Consider the following 18882-nt stretch of genomic DNA (forward strand, 5'->3'; position numbering starts at 1 on the left):
CCTCCCTATACTGCTAAACTTCAACAAGATCCAGTTAAAGCTTTCAAGAAGTGATATTTTCTAGTTACACACCCAATCTATGCACAGTGCTAGGAACCAGATATAATAATGGAAAGCATTCTCTGGGACAGCCAAACAGACAGGACTTCTCTTAGCACTGCCTTACTCCCTGTGGTGGAAATCAAAAAAACTGCCAAGTAGGTTCTTCCCCTTGCTACACTGTCCAACACTAACTACAAAACCCTACATACAGATGCAGCATTTCTCAAAATGCATAGGGATTGTGTATATTTGCAAAGGACAACTATTTTTTATGCTTCCAAATTCTTAATCCTGTTTGGAGCTGTCAGTGGGGGTTAATGGAAGCCTTGGATAGAAGAATTCCAATCTGGTTGGCAGATGGATAGGTTGGTTATAGCTGCATGACTATGTCTTGCCTGCAGGCACAATTCAGAACACTGTTAAAGCAATATAAAGTCTCTGTCAAGCTGAACCATTTGGATCAGTAGCGAGGAGAAATAATAATAAAAAAGAAGTTCATTTCTGGGCCTTGTGCATTTATGCTAGTATGCAGAAACTGATTAATTGTCATAGTATGCTGGTCTTCTATACCTCAGATTTCTACTTTTGGAGTAGATTTTGCATGCTAATATAATCATTCTCCCTCTTGAGACATTAGCAAATAATCAAATGAAAAACAGGATCATAATTTACTGAGATCCGAGCAATTCTCTATGCAAATTTGACTTGTTATTGCTGCTGCCTCGTTAATCTGAATGCCTTTGACAAACTCCTTTGATTTATGAACTCATGACAACTCCAATGTGTATATATTTTGCTAGATTGACATTATCATTAAGAGTGGGTGGACTGAGCTCACATGAATGGCTGATTTTATTCGCTGGTGTCTGCTGCTCAACAGCTGAGCATCTCCTCCTCACAAAGCCCCTGAGCGTCAGGCTCTTCCCATCTTCCCATCCATTCATCATCTCGATGTTAATTGGCCCAGGCTTTAAGCAAATTTTCAACACGATTTAAAGGCACGATGACACTGATTACTGACCCTCTGCCATACGGTGCCTATTGATTAACCTGACAGAGATGATGAGCTTGAGGGAAACTAGGTGTGTGGGGACCTCAGGGGGAAAAATATATTGTCTATGCAGGCAAACACTTGTCATTACCTCACAAGCCAGAATTTGCACAGCACACATTCTTAAAACACACTACTGCTTTAACACCTACAGCTAACGCAGAAAGTGCTTTCTGTATTAGAGATATTACGGACATGTCATGTCAAAGCACAAGACACATTCAGTATTTAGAAGAACTCCCTAGATAGATGGCTGCCTTTCAACCAATTATGCTTGTGCTGGCTGCTGTATATAATGTTTATATTTCAGGTTAAATTCAAAGCAAGTGCCAGGTGACCTGGTAGTGTTGTACCATATCAGAAAAGAGATAAAATGGGAACATACACTAGGTTTTGAAAATAAATGGAAGAAAAAAGAAAGGAAGGATTAAAATCATTCACCACTGCTAAAACAAACTGCCATTCTACCACTATTATAAAAGGTACTTTGAAAGTAGGAGAAAACATCAACCTGATTTTATAAAATTTCCTGTTCTTTAAATACTGCTGACTCCAACTGTCAAACTACTTCTGGTACAGAAATTGCCAAAGAATGAATATTTTTAAATAAAGCTATATAATATTTAAGTCTAACAAACATACCCCTTAAATCCTTGCTTGCCCATTTTCATGTCGTACAAACTGCTATACTTAGGGGAACTGTGCAGGATCTTTGAAGTTAAGCTTCATGAAAAAATCAAATGTTTCATTATTAGAGAAAAAATACAAAAGTTCATAATGAATAGTTACTGAGCACACATTAATAACAAACAAAAATATGCTTTAAGATATTGCTAGGTCTGCAATTTTATACAAGCAAAGACATGCAGCACAGTATTAGGGATTAGACAAAAAGCATTTTTAGATAGGGAAGGTTCTTATTTAAAAACAAAGCTAACAAAATATGCTCCCTCTGGTCACACATATCACCTTGTTTACTTACGAGTCCTGGGGGGACAGCCAATATACAATTTTACACACGGAGATTTTGGAGCAGCACTAACAGCTATTTCAAAGCTAAAATAATAGAAAACTGAACAACAGCCCAGCTGTAGTCCCTATTACAGTGACATGGGCTGTTAATGTAAGAGATCAAATGTTTTTCCAGTCAAACAGCATTGGTGCCTGTTATGCTGGAACATGTAGCTTACTCCCTAAAAGCCTGCCTCCTGCTCTTTTAAGATAAACAAGCTCAACTAAGCTCTGAGATACTCCGATAAGAGGAGCTGCACCAGGGAGTGACAAGGCAATGGCATAAATGAGCAGCCTTGCTTTTGTTAACTTTCAAGTTATAGAATATAACACAATACTGCATTTTAATATTTCACCATTAAAAGTATAGCTATAGGAGAAGGACAAATCTATAGCAATAAATACGGGGACAGAAGAAAGTTAAAACAGTTATCTCTGTTTTGTGAATAGCAAAGATATTATTACACAGCTGTCTGAACACATTCAGCTTTGTGACTTCTTAATCAAAGGTTTGAACATCAACTTAACAATGACTATGAGTATATAAAACAGTTTGTAATTATGTTAATATGCTCCACATCAGAAGTAACAGTCCATTTACACTCTAAAGGTTTTTTGGCTCTAAAAAGCTTGATTAAAAAAAAAAAAAAACTTTATATCTTACCCTTTCAAGTAGATCTATTACATTTTATTCTCTTTACCATCCCAATGCAGTCACCAAACCGCATACCTATTTATAACAATGTGGCTTAATATTTTAAAACTCCCAACAGGGTTGCAAACCAAAAAAACCCATTGCTGTTGAGTTGATCCCAACTCATAGTGATCCTATAGGCTTACAAAAGGGGCTTTTATATACTACCGCAGGTTGTTTGTTTTTCTTCACAAAACTAAGACTACCATTAGGCCAGAAAAAAAAAAAAAAGTGAGTTTCATAATATGTTACACTACTTAAAATACAATGACAATGCATAAAGTAGCTAAATAAACATGGTAAAATGAGTAAAAATTCACTAGGGGGATTTGGGATAGAAGGACATACATAATAAAGAGCCAAGCTCACCTATCATGTGAACAAAAATATACTTAGCTTAATTACCTCTCTTACTTTTAAATCCACATGAATAATAAAGAATTTTTTTTTACTCTCCAAGATTTTACCCCATCATTTATTCTTTTCATGCCACAATTTTCTCTGCTGCCGTATTTACACAATATTTCATCCAAGATCCACTGCATATCGTTTTGTATGAATTAAGAGGCAAACATTTGCTTCTACTAATAAGGACATCTGGTTATTTTTGTTTCAAAGACATCTGCATTATGTAGATCTTTCTGATTTCTCAAAATAGGGTTGAGAACTACATAGAACTCCTAGGGCATAAGCCAAAATCCTTTTCCTCTCTGCAGAATTGTTACTTCTGGCATCCTTGTTTCTGATTTTTTTCTGCTAAATGACTTTCATCACCTTAGGTATCTTCCCTGATTTGGAGTTCCCACTTAATTGACCAATACCTTGAAAGAAACTTAAGATTCCTTTAAAGTTGATACACCGTAATATATACCCATTTTGCAATGAAAGTAAAATCACCCCAACTAAGTAAGTAAATTTCTGAAACCAGATTGGGCTTGGTTAAGATTTATGTTTGGGTCTATATTTCTATTATGAACTAGCCCTAACGTAATCACTCTCTTTTGCTTTCTTATTATTCTGAGGACTTTCTCACTAATTATACAATCTTAATGACTTTTCAGGTCTTTAAAAATTACAAATACCATCCCCTCTCACTGATTTCTATAGATTTATGGTTTCCAAGGCTGAAAAACATGGCCCAACATAGGTCTTGGAGGGGATGTCTTAGAGAACACCAGTATGTCCATAAGAAATCACATCACATTTTGGTTTATCCCTTGCTGTTCCTCTTAAAATGCCAAGTATACTAACTTATTCCTTATTCAGGATCCTTGAGGTTTAATCTGTAACTTTTGCTTTTACTATAAATGTGTTCTCATTTTCTGTTCCTCCATTACAACTAGAGATCAGAAAATTAAAATGAGGGAAAATATGTTTTTAAATAGAAAATAGCTAATATAACTTAAATTGACTGCATTCTCGTAGGTCCCTAAGTAGCCAGACACCAAGGTAGTCTCTGTCTAAAGGATTTAAAATTTAAGTGAGAAGCCTATTTCTGAAAGGTCAAAGGTTATAAACACCAATTCATGTGTTCAATTTTTCATTTATTAATATTACCAAGCAACAAAATAAAAACCCAAACGGATTAACCTGGGAGTTCTACCAGGAATATCTTAATAAATTTATCTGGGAAGACGACTAATTTCACTGCCCGAGGGAAAAACAACATTGTAGGCTGTTTCCTCCTCCTCCTCCCCCAATAATGCTTTCTGTTGTGTAAGTAACAGATTTAAAAAGACTTTTCTTCCAATAGAAGGAATTGCTTCTTTCTATGCCAATGCAAGTGGTTTCTGCTTAAACAATGTGTGTAAATACCTGTATGTGTGTTGTGTTATTCTAACAAAATTATTCCTCTTAAGCCTAGTCTTTAATTATTGGAATGCTAAAGAATGGCTGTATACCTCCACTCTGCCATTTTGCTAACCACACAGGATTTTGTTTGTACACGTCTGACAAATCCTAAAACTAATTTGATTATGTTGGCATGACTTTCCACACCACGAATGTCCTCAAATTTGAAGAGTCACAAGAAACCTACGTTATTTTCTTTTGTCAAAATTACCCCATAAATTACCACAATTATAAAAATCAAGTGTTTGCTATCATTTAGCAGGAGCAGAGAGTTTTCTTTGGAAATACTAATCATCCTTTGTAGATTAAAAAAAATTTAGAAATAATAATCCAAATGTTTCAGAATTATTCTATATTTGATCAGCATCTCAATTTTAAAGTGGCCTTCAATTTTAATTAATCACTTTAGTGGTGAAATTTAAATTGGGTTAATTTTAATCAATGATCTTCTAAAATATATTAGCCCTTATCAATAGAATTATTGTTGTTATAAAATGAAAAAGTCACCTCACTAACTTCAGAGTTTAGTAACAGATGATTGATTTGACAGTTATCAAACATTAATTTTAATACCATATATATGCTCCTAAACCTGTGAATACCATAATAGCCACCTTTGGTATTGAAGTTTGTTTTGCCACAATTCTTCTTGTCGAAACCAACATACCCCTTTTCATCCTTCAGACAAGGAAGAAACAGTGGACTTCAAAACCAGGTGCCTATCATTGACTGCTGTACAAAGGACATTCTGGGTAGTGGCTGGTAGAGAAAGCATAGCCATTTCTAAATGCCAGTGGTTCCCAACATCTTTCCTTCTGAGTGGAATGAAGTCTGCGAGCACTGACTGGTGGGTCATTCGACCCATGAGGGCCTGGAAAGGTTTCAAGAATAACAGAGGTCATGTAATTGCCAAAAGAGCATTAGCCACTCAATCATAATGGATAATTAAATGACCTACATGATTCCTGAAATAGCTGCTCTATATTTGGTCTATTACTTGCGTCCCTCAAGATAAGCTACTCATCTGGTCTTCCATGACCCGCAAAAGTCCAACCTGCGCCTGAAAACTAGCTGCATGCTTCTATTGCTTTGTAAATCCAACAGCGCCCGTCCCCCCCCCCCCCCCACAGTAGTCATGCCCCAGACTAAGCTTTCAAGAGGACACACATAAAAAATCAATCTTGTATCCTTCTCCCTATTGTGCTCTCTGGAATACAAATGACTAAAGCAAAGAAAAAAATTAGTAAATTCCTGGTTTAGATCTTTGGGGGACAGAAGAAAGAAATAAAGGAACTACAAAGAAAGAAAGTCATGATAAATTTTTTTTTTTTTTTTACGTTTTGCTTAATATGCCTCCAAAGAATTTTATATTTGATTATAAAGCTGGTTAAGGTTTTTTTTTTGTGGGCAGGAAGTCATTAAAACTCCAACAGCCTGAACTGCATTTTTGATGGTGTGGGCTACTAAATCCTTCCTGGCCTAGTTTTTAAGTCCATACAGAAGGTAAATAGACTCTCAAGAAAATAAAATACACATGGAACCAATTGTTTATGTAACAGCAGTCGCAAAAGAGCAAGAATCTATAGGTCTCAAATTTTAACTTCTCTAAATAGTTCAACAATCTCACTACAAAACTTGATCAGAAATACAACAAAATAGAAGCCAGCTACATGAAATGGCAAAACGTGCTGTAGAATTTGCTTCTTTAAGAGAAAAAGGGCTGCCTGTGGCCCTAGAAGTAGCTGCACATCTAGAAAACACTACAAAAAGCAGCAGGAGACAAGTAACCAAAGACAACTCCAGGATAATGGCAAGGGACAAGGGATAATATGAGGGACAAAAGAGCTCACATTTAGAATACCTAGGAGGCTAGTAGGATTTTTCCGTTTCCAGAGGAAATTATGTAGCTTGAGGCTACCGGCTACCCTGATCTCTTACTAGTACATGAATGGCTTATTAAACCTGGAACATATCTGTTTTAGTTAACTTCTGGGCAGGGAGGGAGTTTGAGGTGGGAGAAGAGGAACAAAATGTACTTAAATGCTGAATTTTTTCTCCAGGCTGAATGCCTTTCATCCAATAAGACATTCAAAGCAGTGACCCAGGAAATGGATTGAAAAAGCAATCTTCCGTCCCAGTGCCACATTATCATTCCTATTCAGTATTCTCCGTGAGATATCTCAATCAGCTGTGTGTAAGTGACAACGCAGCCCATTGCTGGGTTAATTAAACATTTGACTTTAACACCCTCCCCATCATTAAGCAAATAAAAACAGATAATTCAAACTGCACTTCATCCTCAGGGTATACAACACACATGTCAAAATTAAGAGAGTCCAAGGCCTCTGGGGAATTCTGTTGGGGCCATAATCAGTTTAAATCTTATCTGGTTTATCAATTATTCTATTGATTAAAGCAAAGTGATTAAACACAACTCCTTTGCCACATGGGATTGATGTCAGCAGAGCAAGAAAATAACTCCAGGAGGTTCCAAACTGATTTAAAGAGAGACCAACAGACAGACCAATAATAGTCGATTATTACATACCAGTGATCCATATAGTGAAGAGTTGATTCTTAGTTTCAGGCGGGTGAAGTGAACTGTTTCCAATCACTATGTCCCCCTGCTATACCTTACAGTTGGCTTGAGTAAATTTATGTCTTGGAAGATCAACATATTTTCTACTGATTTAAACAGAAGCTAGCATGCTCAGCAGTTGAAATATATTTTATAGATACTGACACCAAACTCTAACAGGGAGACTGTCAAATAGGGAAAACAAATTTTCTTTTCCTAACCTTCTCACTTGTTTGCATATGACCAGTAACAGGGATAGAAAGGGACATACTTGAGAACTAATTCATTTAAAAATATATAATCACCCAGCTATTCAGTGTCCTAAAAACCATATTCCTAAAAAAGAGAATCTATGAAATTGAAAAGACCTTACCACAGATACAGAGTCATGACTCCTTTTAATTCCAAGTGCAAACATCTTCAAAGCCATTAATAAAACTGAAAATATAGGGCTGTTATCTTCAAATGAAATGTTGCTATCAAAACCTTAACACTGAGTTTCTAATGGAATTTTTTAAACACAACTTAGATACTGCCCTGCCCAATTCATGGCGTAATATCCTTCGAATGTCCAGAACCCATATCACCTCAAGGCCATGCCCTACTATATATGAGAAAAGCACTAATTAAACCTACTAATGACAAAAAAGGGAGGATAAGACTACTTCACACCTGTAATCTGTGCACTCATAGTCATGTTCTTCGGAAATGAAAATTGTTCATTGCTATGTTGGCACCATGTGCATTCAACCATAATTTAACTTATCTCCTTCAGATTTTTTGTTTTCAGGCAGATTAAATAAGAAACCTGCATTAGCATGCTGTATTCTACACTCACCACTAGAAATACTGAGGGTGCTATTTGTAATTGTATTCTTTTTAAGAGGTTTGTTCTCTGCAGCTGTTTTCTGCTTGCAGTGTATTTTGTGTAATCAGCACATCATCATAAATACATTGGCTGTTCCCCTGAGGGTAGCTGTCAGTGTTTAATTTACAGAACAACCTGGCCAATGTGAATTTTAACACTACAGCACTATGGCAAGGAGTTACCACACTTTGTGAAAAACAGGTTTCAATGATTTTTTATATCAAGAGCTAGTCCCAGGACAATTTAGGGTTTAGAAATAGACTGTTTAAAGAAGCACTTTATACTTTGTATTCAATGGGCTCTTTTCCATTTAAAGCCTCAGAAGAAGCCCTGAACTAACTTCTAAACCACAAGTGGACACTGCCAATTCTGGGGACAATAAAGATTGAAAATCTATGATATACCAGCAGAAGGCACTATAACAAATGTTACTCATCTCTTCTTAAACTACATGTAGAGTTATCAAAAACATCACTGCTCCATCATAAGATGTGTAAAGGCAGAAGGGAAAAACATTTTAAAGACAGACTAGCCTGAAACATGCATCCGATTTTCCTTTTGCTGAGATGAGCTATAGCTGATTTGAACGTAAGTATACTGCCTCCCTATGACCGTTATTAAGCCAGACCTCTAGGTCACCGAATGAGAAAAAGACATGTGAAATTAACGGTCATTACCAGCAATAAAACCAAAAAACCAAGCCCATCGCCATGGAGTCGATTCCAACTCACAGTGACCCTAATAGTCCCCCCAAATTATATGCATAGTTCCTGGTACACAGGTTTGCAATAAATGTCATATAAATAACTATAAGCTTCTTGTGGACAGGGTCTGAATCTTAATTTATATCCAATACTCTGTATATAGTATCTGGCACACAGAAAATACTCTATATATGAACTGAATATAGTTATAGCTAGTGATGGATGGCAATGGTATTTTGTAAAGTTGTAGATCTACATGATGCCAAATGCATTTTCTAAATCAGCAAATGCCCTTCAAACGTATACTGTATAAACAGTACACATATTTTAATTATTTTAATGAAAACTATTTGAATAAGAAATCCAAGTAGCTCAGTCTTACAATAAAAAACTAGTCTACAAAATACTGGCGTATTCAAAAATACATTTTATTATAATAGGAGTACATAGAAGAGATTAAAACTTTTTTATGCTTTATACTTGTTTCATACAATAAAACTGAAAAAGAGATTTTAAATACTTGGTAAGGTAATAAACAGTACTTTTCTATGACTGAAGTGGTATTATCTGTGTGCACGCACATATGTGATTGTACATATGTATTTTTCTGTAAGGGTTATTTTACAAATTAGAATGCCTGGAGTTAAACTGAATCAAAAGATATTTCTTGCTGAGTTGTCTTCAGTGTGTTTGCTTTTAAAGTTATATAGAACTATATTTTCGCTATGTGTTTTACAAAATCATTAAATTGTGATCAACAGATTCTCAAAAAAAAATTACCTACTTCACTTTGAAGGGTTTCAAACATGCCCAAATTTGTGGTAAAGTTAAATTTTAAACTATTAACTAGAACAATAGAGATGCACAGAACTTGTCCTGATACAGTTATAATTAAGATATTTTGTATGATTTTTACTTTGTGTAAGCATAATCATGTATAGCAAAAACTGGTAATACCCTTAAATTGACTGACCTCAAAATTTCTGAAAACCAGAAAGAAATTTTATTTAAGTATCTTAACCCTGTAATTCATCCTTTAAGTGATGCTAACTCAACCCAGTGCCATCGAAGGCATTTCAAAAAAGTAATTATCTTTTATACTTATGTTGTCTAAAAGGAAAAATGAGAAAGAATGTGATCCACTGACTCGGTACATTTTGCTTTTTTCACCAATTAAATTAGAGGTTAGAAGTTTTTAATTTAGTTGAATATTTGTACCTTAGCACTTCATAAAAAAACAAAAAAACTTTACACCTAATAAAACATACCGTAATTTTTAATGGAGAAATTAATCACATTCTTTCTTTGTATTTAGAATTACAAAAATACATCCTGGGACCTTTTGAACTAAACTGGATGGGGTTAGACTGAGGTCACACTAGATCAGATGACTACATTCTCTCTTCCCTCGAGACTATGTGGTAGTTCCATAGGCTGCCATTAGATAGCAGCACAGTACACACCATCAGTCATGTATCCCACAATCTCTTCCCTTTAAGGTTGGAATTATCTCAGTTACACACACACACAGATTCTAATTCAATTAGTGCAGTCGGCAACTCTAGAAAAGAGTAATTCAATTAGTGCATTGTGGAGCTCTGCAATACCTCTAAGCAGATGTTCACCATCTTCAAGAACTAGAGCTAGTTTTAAAATACCTGCACCACTCAGATATGCGACTACATTATGTCATTTGTCAAAGTGCTTACATATGCTTTCCTGGCTTCAAAGGAAGGGTGAGGAAACAAACCCAGGTGAACTTCCTAGAGATTTTTCCATCACCTACACCAAAGAAGTAATATGTAATTTTAGGCTGCAGTAATTAAATTATATTATTCAAATTCTGTTCAAGGCAAGATGTATCACCATATTCTACACAATTACACACTTCTGCAGCACTGCCTCTAGTTATGCACGCCATACTGTAATGAGGACACTGTCAAGGTGGAATGCACTCACAGGAAAGGGCAACCAGAATGATAATACCCACCACCAAATAGGGGGTTATGAAAATAGCAAGAATGATTATTGACTTTAACAGACACACTAACAAAACGAGAAACATTCAACCTAGGGAACAGAAAATATAAGCAACATGATAGTTATCCTCAAACATGTAAATACATGAAAAAGATCAATGACTTCATATTGCTACAAAAGGCAGAATTAGAATCAGCGGATGGACAAAAAGTTTGGCACCTTCTGAACAGAAACTTTCTAATAGAACTAACAATGAAGAAGTCTCAAGAAGTAAGCTTGTAAACTCGCCAATAACGGCAGTGATCAAGCAGATTAGCTGACCCTCTGCCAAAGACTCTTCATAGGGGATTCCTGTATAGTGACAGGTATGTAACCAGATTGCTTTCGGATATCCATTTCAATGCTGAAATTCTAAAGTGCTATAAACACACTGATTTTTGCTCATGAGGCAAGCTTGGGGTTTAAGCTAATCATTAATATGAAGGTGTAGCTGTGTAAATGCCCATGGGCTCTGAGACATTTTCACAGTAATCGATTCATTAATGATACACCAAGGGAAGGAGAAATTCTGTACATCTGGTGTTTGATTTAGAAAATTCCTCAAATACACATATTTCTAGTCTTTTTATTTCTTAGGCAAGCATTTGCATTCTTCTTATTCTTCCAAGATTGAAAAGAATGGTTTTCACTCATCCTCTGAAAACCAGCCAATGAGAAATCAATTTCTGGAAGAATGGTTTTTGAAAACTTCCCTACTGAGTCAAGACAGTGGGTTCTCATAACCTAAATGCAAATCTACATCAATATTTATGCTTTAAAAATGCAGAGCAATACTTAACAAAAACATTGGTAACTAGTCCTCAACATCCTTCTCTTTGCTCTTACTTTTTGAGCAGAATTTGTCATGGAGGTCATAATTCTGGGTACAAGAGAGCAGGTCATAATTTTGCATATACCATTTCCTCTCCTTCCAGCATGCCCTCAAAGCAGGGAATTCAGAAGTATCAGGAATGAGTACCACCATTTTTTCAGTGCATTTCACTATGTATTCATGACAGAAAACAGCTCTTGCCATTCACATTTGCAGAGGAGAGGGACTAAGTTTAATAGTTGTCCTTTAAAACCAGCAGAATTAATTCAAGTGCTTTCAACACAAACTCCTACTTCTCCACACTCCAGAAGAATTTCAAAACGTCATTCTCAGTTAAAACTTTTACTTGTGAGGTCTATGCTAAACAATGAATTACGATAAACATGCACACTTAGTGCTGTTTTCTTAGAGACAAAAAAAAAAAAAATACAAAGTATTTGTTATTTGAAGATGTATTGCAACTTAAAAATACAGTAATAGAAAGTTAATTCTATTACTAGAAAATATCTTCCAAGAAATACATGGCTTGGCTTTTCCAACAAGATTTCTATTCATGTGCCATTAAGTTGGATCAATGTAACAATAATGGTTCTTTCATATTACCTAGTCACCACCTTACTATAAATACACATTTTGCACATTAAAAAAAAAACCCTATTTTCTTGCCAAATTTTTAAAATTAGAGAAATAAATAAAATAGCTTGATTCATTTTTATTTAACTGACAACACATAGTAGCTTACACATTTAACAATGTACACATTTAACATCTCTTATCTTCACCCACTGCCTTCCCAACTTCCTCCCTCCACAAAAATAGAACCAGGACCTAAGCTGACTCTTCCTTACGACAGGGTATTCCAAAAACCCCCAATGTTAATGTACCAACCCAACTTTAGTTGCTTTTTGCCCACCTCTCACAAACTGCATTTACGTTCCTGTGTTAAGTTTATTGGACTCCATCAGCGCCACTTCTCTTTAACATTGTCCCTTTTCGTACATTTAAGGCAACTACTTCCAAGCCTATCAGCGAAAGTGGACAAATGGGGGAGAAAGGAATGAACTGCAAACACCTCAAACAAGAAAGGTTGCTTAAAAAACCAAGTGTCACATTCTGACAGTTCAATATTTCATAGCCAATACAAGGAATGTGCAACGACACTGCAACTTTAAATCTTTTCCTCCTATGTCAGTCTCTCCTTCTCTCATTGTAATGCCAAAGGGAACAGCAATCAGAGTGGAGATGTTCAACGTGATAGAGGTCAGGACACCATTGGATCAACGTACCAGAAACACGACCTTGTTTATTTTTTTTTCCACAGTATTATTGTTTACAGGGTGCTTTGCTCATGTACCTTGTGGTTCTTAGCTAAAAGATGAAATTACAGCCCAGGATGAAGCGCTCAGGCACACATCCAATTTGTGTTTCCATCTCAGAAAACAAAAAGCTTCAAAGGCCCTCAGGCTGCCATTCAAACTTGGAGGCTGACATTTTTAAACAGCATGAACCAGAGACTGGCAGAGAGAATGATCTAATGCATTTCTGACTTGTCAATCAAAGATCTCACCTCTGCTGTCTTGTAAACAGTTGGGGGCCATCTAACTACATTCATAAACCTAGGGAGAGCTTACTGCCAGCTGGGGTGCTGGAGCCACATGCTCTGGCTTCTATTCACCAAAATCATGATTCAGTTTTATAATCTCACTGTAAATAGTCTATAGGCACATTTCCAGGACTACTGGAATAGAACCAGTGTAGGGAATACAAAAGAGACTTTGGTCAAATTCTGTGTTATTTTCAAGCTGTCGGAATCCTGTACCCATTTTATCCTCATTTTACCAATTCCCCCCAAAGGACTGCACTATGCTGCAATTGAAACGCTTAAAAAATTTAAATAAATGACCTGTCAATTAAAAAAATCTAAGGAAAATACACTTATGCACTAGAAATTTAAGTTTTATTACCAGTAAAGAAAGAGGTACCATGGATCATATAAAGTACAGAAACAGCAACTATATTTTAGTAAAACTAATCATGTATTTTCTTTCAAATATAAAATTACTCATGTTCACATATAAAAAGCTTTGTATTTTTGAAATAGTGTGGTATTGTGTGTGTGTGTAAGTGTGTCTGTGAGACACAAGAAAGCATAAAACCAGAGTACTTATCCCTCTACTCTTCCCATTCTTTTTAAGATCCTCTATTCTAAACTTGGAGCCCTGGTGGCACAGTGGTTAAGCGTTTGGCTGCTAACCAAAAGGCTGGCAGCTCGAATCCACCAGCCACTCCTTGAAAACCCTATGGGACAGTTCTACTCTGTCCTACAGAGTTGCTACAAGTCAGAATCGACTCGATGGCAATGGGCAATCTAACACTTAAAAATAAAAGACCCAATCGGACTCAGACTTGAACTTTTTGCTAAAGGACCATGTATGAAAACAGATACTCTTTTTTCATGTCAATTTTACAGGGCTCAGAATTCCAATTTAATTCATACTAAGTCAAAGATACTAGGTTAGCAACAAAGGTCTCAAGGATGTGAATGGTATACCTGAGAACTTTAAAAGATAGATGACAGATAACCCAGAAGGCGAAGGTACACTGCGAAATCCCATTTCATGATAATATGCTACATCACAGGCCCAAATACCTATTTCCAATTATAACAGACTTGGTCTCCAGAGGACTAGGCAAGAGAATATAGAAAAGATCAAAGCTACTCAATATCACTCTCAGGAAAAAACAAAATTCATGTGTATCACCTCTCAAAAGATGTTACAACTCTTAGAGGCCTATGCAGCTAAGCAGGTCATGGGATAATAGTCATTTTTTTTTTTTCAATAAGGTCACTGAAAATAACCTGGGTTTCTCTCTTCATGAAAACTGACAAAGGAAAGAGTTTCCTAAATGCTGCCTTTCTACCAAGATTCTGCATCTAGACAGTCCACATAAAATGCAAAGTCTAAAAACTAACACAAGGAAGGACAGCAAAACAATAAAACACTACCACATAAAGCAGAACAATGATGAAAGAAGGTACAAATAGCTGTGGCTGTCACAAAACAACCAACAATGACTCCTGAATAGCACAGAAAGAACTCCTGTGATACTATGGCCTCTATTCAGCACAAATAAAGACGGCAATTCAAGAAGGTAATCTTGGAATATAAAGAAAGTAATATATACCTCTTCAGAGGATACAGGTGAGTCTTAACCGCCCACAGCAAGAACTTGTAAGGACAGTGCATACCTAGAAGCTTCCATCACCCTTTTAAAGTTTTCATTAATTCCATTCTTCTCGTCTGTGCTTCTCACACTGGGGCAACTCCAGAACTCCTGGGGTATCTGTACTCTCCCCTCTGCCATTATGGGTACTGTTGAAATTAAGGCAATTAGAGAAAATCCAACACTGTTCAACATAAAGTAAACAAGAAACCCTCATTGCGAAGATTTTAATTCTCAGATCAATCAAGAAAAACAAAAGATTAATGGGCAGGCAAAGGACTTAAATAGGCATTTTACCAAAGATGATATACAAATGGCCAACAAGCACACAAAAAGATGCTCAACATCATTAGTCATCAGGGAAATGCAAATCAAAACCACAATGAGATACCACTTCATACTCAATAGGATGGCTATCATTAAAAAAAAAAAAAAAAAAAAAACAGAAAACAACAGGTGGTGGCGAGGATGTGCAGAAATTGGAACCTTCATCCATTGCTGGTGGGATTATACAATGGTACCACCAGTGCGGAAAAGAGTTTGCCAGTTCCTCAAAAAACGAAACATAGAATTACCATACCCATCCAGTACCGTCGAATCAATTCTGACTTATAGCATATGGTCAAGCAATTCCACTCCTAGGTACATAACCAAAAGAACTGAAAGCAGGAACATAAACAGATACCCGTACACCAATGTTCACTGCAGCGCTATCCACAATAGCCAAAAAGTGGAAACCGGCTAAGTGTCCATCAACAGATGAATAAACAAAATGTGATGCATATATACAATGGAATATTACTCAGCCACAAAGAGAAATGAAGTCCTGATACATGCTGCAACATGGATGAACCCTGAAAACATGCTGACTGAAATAAGTAAGTAACAAAAGGACAAATATTGTATGATCCCACTTGTTAGGGATTGAATTTTGTCCCGCAAAAATATATGTCAACTTGGTTAAGCCATGATCCCCAGTATTGTGTGGTTTTCCCCTGTTTTGTGATTGATATAATTTTCCTATGTGTTATAAATCATAATCTCTGCCTGGGGTTAATGAGACAAGATTAGATTATGTTAAAGAGGATTAGGGTGGGAAGTAACACTCTGGGGTGTGGCCTGCATCACCTTTTATATTACAAGAGATAAAAGGAAAGGGAAGCAAGCAGAGAGTTGGGAACCTCATACCACCAAGAAAGCAGCGCGGGGAGCAGAGCGTGTCCTTTGGACCTGGGGTTCCCGCACAGAGAAGCTCCTAGACCAGGGGAATATTGACGATGGAGACCTTCCTCCAGAGCCGACAGAGAGAGAAGGCCTTCCCCTGCAGCTGATGCCCTGAATTTGGACTTCTGGACTACTAGACTGTGAAAGAATAAACTTCTGTTTGTTGAAGCCACCCACTTGTGGTATTTGTTACAGCAGCACTAGATGACTAAAATACCACTTACATGAAATATCCAGAATAGGCAAATGTGTAGAGGCTAAAGATTTTTAGTAATTACCAGAGTAGATGGAGGGAAGAGAGGAAGGAGGGCTCAGTGCTTAGGGGACACTGAGCTTCTGTTAAGGGCGATGGTATAATTTGCGAACAGAGAAGGATGATGGTTGATCAACCTGATGAACACAGTTAATGTCAATGAACTGCACGTTAGGACTGCTGAAATGTCAAATGTTCTCTTACACATATATTTACCACAATTAAAAATGAAAAAAAAAAAAAGGAAATCTAATCATATCACAATAGGATGACTAGGTTTATTCTAAACATTAGAAAATGATGCACACTAGCCTGTAAAGCACATTTGCTTGTAAATAAACATTAGCTGTGTCATAGACATATCAAAATACTCAGCAGAGGAAGAATCTATTATTACAAAACTTGAAATAGTTGGAGTATTTAAGTAACCAAGCAGGCATCTGAAAAGACAAAGCAGCCCAAATGATGTCGTTTCTCCATGGCAGACCATTTCCAGAATAAGGTAAAATGCAATTAATACAGGATGTCTCTACTTTTCTTATAGGAAAGATACATAAAAGTTGAAAGGGTAGATACTGAACAATAGATTTCAATGTTTGATAAATATATTTAAAAATCCATAATTACACTTTTCTTTTAGTACATAATCTTCAGTAATATATGTCCAGCATTTTGCACATGTATTTTAATTCTGTGCTCAATCAAAACTACGGGGGTCACTTTCAGTGCTCTTAATGAATCCCATCTTTGTCTCTAGATTATTACTTATGACTACTAATGGCATTTTAATTTTTACTAGTTTCTACTCTTTTACAGGATAAAGGTAAAATGCAATAAAATAGTCAAATAACTACACAGACACTGCTATGAAGATAAAGATGTTGACACCATCGAAACTAAACTGTCAGGTGGCTGGGAGTGCCACTATTTAATAGCTTAAAACGTGCATTTGTTCATCAACAAGAGCCCAAATTCAGTGCGCAAAGTCAAATTCAGAGGGGATCATTATAACGTGAGTCGTATGAAAGCCAAATGTATAAAATTTGAGACTGCTTGTAAATCAGAATCAGTATGTTTTTCTTTTAGTCCATGTAAATTTGTAGTCGTTGGAATGACTGCTTAATTATTATGACTTCTTTCCAAATACAGGACACTTATGTGTATGTATATCAAGGTACTACACCAGCAATTCAACATATTTTCTTTTCTCATCCTATATATGCTTTTCAATTGTTGTTGTTGTTGTTAGGGGCTGTCAAGTCGGTTCCAACTCAGCAACCCTATGTACAACAGAACAAAACACTGCCCGGTCCTGCGCCATGTTCATGATTGTTGTTATATTTGAGCCCACTGCTGCAGCCACTGTGTCAATCCACATTTAGGGTCTTCATCTTTTTCACTGACCTTCTATTTTGTCAAGCAACATGTCCTTCTCCAGGGACTGATCCCCCCTGATAACATGCCCAAAGTACGTGAGATGAAGTTGCACCATCCTCGCTTCTAAGAAGCATTCTGACTGTACTTCTTCCACGACAGATTTGTTCCTTCTTCTGGCAGTCCATGGTATATTCAATATTCTTCACCAGCACCATAATTCAAAGGCATTAATTCTTCCTTATTCATTGCCCAGCTTTCCCACACATATTGAGGCAACTGAAAACATCGTGGCTTGGGTCAGGCACACCTTAGTCCTTAAGTGACATCTTTGGTTTTTAACACTCCAAAGAGGTCTTTTTTGCCTCAGATTTGCCCAATGCAACACATCTTTTGATTTCTTGAGTGCTGCTTCCATGGGCATTGATTGTAGATTCAAGTAAAATGAAATCCTTGACAACTTCAATATTTTCTCCGTTTATCATGATGCTGCTTATTGGTCCAGTTGTAAGGATTTTGATTTTCTTTGTGTTGAGGTGTAATACATACTGAAGGCTGTAGACGTCGATCTTCATCAGTAAGTGCTTCAAGTCCTCTTCACTATTAAGCAATGCTTTTCAATAGCTTTCTTCAAATTATCTAAATCTATTCATTCATCCTATTTAGCAAAAGTTTATAGATCGCCTACTCTCTATCAAGCACTGTATATGACACTGGGACTATAAAATTAACAAGACATAATTCTGCCCTCATGTAGCTCACAGTCTAGTGAGGGAGAGAGACAAATACACAAACAATGACAAGAGCATATAAGTGCTATGACAGAGGTACCCAGTGGATGCTCTGTGTACAGGTGCTCTGACGGTGTGAGAGAGAGGCTTTTCATGGACGGCTTTTTTCCTAGAGGTAGAGGAAACTTGAGCTGAATCTTGTAGAAAGATTAGGTAGAATCAAGGCAGAAGACTGGGGGAGTGGTGGTTTTTGGGTTTGGATCGCCAGGTAATGAAAACAGTATATGCAAAGGCAGAGACGCACCTTTGGGGAAAGCAAAATTTGAAATGGCTAAGAATTACAAGAGGGAAGCAGTGGTGGGATATAAGTCAAGTTAAAATTTTGTTCAGTTTACCATGTGAGCAACTAGCCATGAGATAGAGAG

The 18882-nt window shown here is 36.6% G+C and overlaps 1 protein-coding gene across 16 annotated transcripts in view; it reads right to left on the reverse strand.

Moving 5' to 3' along the window:
• Window positions 1-18882, reverse strand: part of BTRC (beta-transducin repeat containing E3 ubiquitin protein ligase) — a 187150-nt gene that overhangs the window by 98777 nt on the left and 69491 nt on the right. For 3 of the 16 annotated variants that reach the window (XM_064269431.1, XM_064269433.1, XM_064269426.1), the window contains exon 1: window positions 1736-5700. The exons of 10 other annotated variants lie outside the window; for them this stretch is intronic. The gene's annotated coding sequence lies outside the window, so the exon portion shown is untranslated. Of the gene's footprint in view, window positions 1-1735; window positions 5702-14900; window positions 15025-18882 lie in introns of those variants that run through there. 3 more of the 16 variants (XM_064269434.1, XM_023546808.2, XM_064269435.1) reach the window with 2 other exon arrangements.

This window comes from Loxodonta africana, chromosome 16 (assembly GCF_030014295.1).
Source record: "Loxodonta africana isolate mLoxAfr1 chromosome 16, mLoxAfr1.hap2, whole genome shotgun sequence".
In the NCBI taxonomy this organism is placed as follows: Eukaryota; Metazoa; Chordata; class Mammalia; order Proboscidea; family Elephantidae; genus Loxodonta; species Loxodonta africana.